This window comes from Pinus tabuliformis, chromosome X, assembly GCF_031772625.1.
Source record: "Pinus tabuliformis cultivar Carrire ecotype Pingquan chromosome X, CPIR1, whole genome shotgun sequence".
Lineage (NCBI taxonomy): Eukaryota > Viridiplantae > Streptophyta > Pinopsida > Pinales > Pinaceae > Pinus > Pinus tabuliformis.
Window position 1 is genome coordinate 690,990,690 of NC_142308.1, and position 3,319 is coordinate 690,994,008.

The following is a 3,319-nucleotide window of genomic DNA, read 5'->3' on the forward strand; positions in this document are numbered from 1 at the left end:
GCACACCCTTCCATCTTGATACAAGAAGCCCAAGCCATTTCATGGGTGACAAAGTGAAGAGACAAAAGCACGCCCTTCCATCTTGATACAAGAAGCCTAAACCATTTCACGGGATTTGATGAATATGTTAATTTCCCTCCCGCCCTCAAGAATTATAGTACCTTGCTTTCTCCAAGGCCGCTTGGATAAGTGACATTTATGATTAAGTTGGACATGGTATTGGATTCTTGTGGCCACATTGCTATTGCTATTGTAATGAATTCTTGATATCTCTTAGACACCAAACTTGGATTTAGCTTTGAGCACCTTTTCACACCAAACCCTCAATTTTGATTTGACTGCATGTAATTAGATAGCTTTCCCTTCCCATCAATTAATTTGTAAGGGAATGTAACATAAATACAATTTCAAAACAAAGAAAACAACGAGATAAGATTAGATTAGATAAGATAACGAATTAAATTAATTATATTATAACACAAAATTTCGAGAATTTAATTAATATTATTAAATCACACAAAAAATTGAGAGGCTGGTCAAACATTACTTTTGACTTTTCCAAAGAACCGTTTTAACTTTTCCCGCTGCATTATTTTATATCTTGGTGGCTGCTCTGTGTTTCTTGATTTCTGTTTCTTGTTGTTCGCACTCTCACTTGTTTGTTTTCGCGCTGAAGGGTTCGCACAAGCAATCTGTAATCTCGTTTGTTTTCCCGCTCAAGCGTTCGCAAAAGCAGTCTGCAATCTGAATTGTTTTCCCGCTCAAGTGTTGGCACAAGCAAAGGCTGACGAGAAGAGTTGGTTGAATCCTTGAGAGATTTCTGAATTGTCCCTTTAACGATGACGCCCGGCGATGAGCGGGCGAGGAACAAATGGGTGTCGATGGTGCTGGTTATTATGGTAATTGCCTGCCTTCTTCTTCTGGGTTGTGTATCCGGGATTGTAATTTGGAGAATCAGGTCCAGCGCTAGCGCTAGCCCTGATGGTAGAGGAGGAGGTGGTTGGGAATCCAGTGAAAATTGTTCCCAGTTTATACATACCGCCTGCTCTAAAACATTCCACCCTGAGCTGTGCGTGTCTACGCTGGTCACATATCCAGGTGTTGATCAGCTGGTGGAACCCAAAGATTTTGTTCGAGCCACCATTGAAGCCACCATAGCTCAGGTTTTGCAATCGTACTCTCTAAAGGTTGCAGCCCCTGTTCCTGTTTGGGGAGACGAAGGTGTGGCCCAGCAGGATTGTGTGGAGCTGCTCCACGATACAATATATCATCTGAATGCCACGCTGGTCCACATGAAAGCCATGTCCAACAAGAAGAATCCGTTATCAATCTCGCTCTTCATTGCCGATGTCAAAACTTGGCTCAGTGCCGCTCTCACAAACCAGGATACATGCTTCGAGGGTTTCCAGAACTTGATTGGAGGCAAGGCCGCTCACAGTTTCGCCACTGACATACAAAAAGAAGCCAAAAAGTTCTCCCAGTTGATCAGCAATTCGTTGGCTCTCTTCCAAACCAGCTTCCAAAATAATGCTTTACCTGGTGAACAGACGAATAAGTCTGCTGTTACACAAAACCCTCGACGGATGTTAGCAAAGGATAATGCTGGTCTGGATCAGGAATTCTATCAGCATTATGGGTTGTTGGGTGGATATGACATGAATGAATTCCCTATGTGGTTATCAGCAAGTGATCGTTTACTCCTACAGCTTTCCCCTGCAGACTTGAAACCTGATGCTGTTGTGGCTCAGGATGGCAGTGGCAACTATGTAAGCATAACCGACGCTATCCAGAAGGCACCCTCACATTTAAGAGGTAGAAAATACATAATCTACGTAAAAGCTGGAGTGTACGGTGAGACTGTCAGAATTTCTAAACGAAAAACCAACATAATGTTTGTTGGCGATGGCAAGGGAAAGACTGTTGTTGTCTCCAGCAAAAATGCGAAAGAGGGCTCTACTGCTTTCAGTTCGGCTACCTTTGGTACTTTTCCAAACCTTTCTGTCTGCATCCGTTTTTGTTTGATTGTTTAATCCAGTATCTTGAAATACTCTTTCTCTTTCGCTGTAGCTGGTTAATTGATTTTTCAACCATGTTTCATACATGCATTTTTGTTTCGTAGATTGTTTAATCCAATATCTCGAAATACTCCTTCTCTTTCTCTGTCGCTGGTTAGTTGGTTTTTCAACCATGTTTCATACGTGCATTTTTGTTTGATTGTTTATCCAATATCTTGAATTACTCCTCCTCTTTCTCTGTAGCTGTTTAATTGGTTTTTCAACCATGTTTCATAACATGTACGTATGGAGATAAGGTCAATCAATAATCACTGACTAGTGAATCCCTGCATTGCAGCTGCATCCGGTGCAGGATTTGTTGCACGTGACATGACCTTTATGAACAATGCTGGGCCTGACAAGCATCAAGCTGTGGCTCTACGGGTGGGGGCCGATTTTGCAGCGATTTATCATTGCAGCATTGTTGGTTGCCAAGACACTCTTTACGTTCATTCTCTTAGGAAGTTTTATAGAGAATGTGACATCTTTGGAACAATTGATTTCATTTTTGGCAATGCAGCAGTGGTTTTTAAGTTATGTAACATTTAGGCTCGACAAGGCATGCCCAATCAAAAGAACACCATCACTGCCCAAGGCAGGAATGACCCCAACCAGAACACCGGCATCTCAATACAAAATTGTATAGTTACAGCAGCAAATGATGTCCCTCCCTTGATGGAATTCTATTCAACATACCTCGGGAGGACCTGGAAATTGTACTCTCGAACTGTTTACATGCAATCATTTTTAGGTGACCTCGTTGATCCTGCTGGCTGGTTGGAACGGTCTGGTGAAGTTGCATTAAAAAGCTCATGCTTCGGGGAATACATGAATACTGGGCCTGGTGCAATTCTAGATGAGCGCGTAAGTTATAGGGTGATTGAAACTGATGAGGAAGCAAAACAGTACAGTGTGGCTATTTTTATCTCTGGTTCTGCAGTGGGATCCCTTATCTAGAAGGCCTGCAAATTTATTATTCTTTTTATCTCTGCTTCTGAAGTGGGATCGTATAGAAGGCCTACATTTTTTTTTATTTTTATTTTTTATTTTTTTTTATGGCAATAAGGATACAATATTTTAAATCCTTACTGGATTCTGAAATGCCGAAATGCAATACCGTGAGGAGAGGAGGCCAAAAAATCATGCACTTCCTCTCATCTCATGTTAAAATGTAATCCATAACTCTTATATGTATAATCTCTCACATGTTATTTTTCTGTTCTTTCACTTTTATACTGTTATGTTATTCTTGATTTCAAAAATTC

General features: G+C 41.1%; 1 pseudogene across 1 annotated transcript; it reads left to right on the forward strand.

The window, feature by feature from the left end:
* The first annotated feature begins 714 nt into the window (after window positions 1–714).
* Window positions 715–3,050, forward strand: LOC149141857 (putative pectinesterase/pectinesterase inhibitor 61; annotated as a pseudogene). The gene is made up of 2 exons (XR_016264724.1): window positions 715–1,980; window positions 2,353–3,050. The product of XR_016264724.1 is annotated as a putative pectinesterase/pectinesterase inhibitor 61 (transcript).
* The last annotated feature ends 269 nt before the right edge of the window (window positions 3,051–3,319 follow it).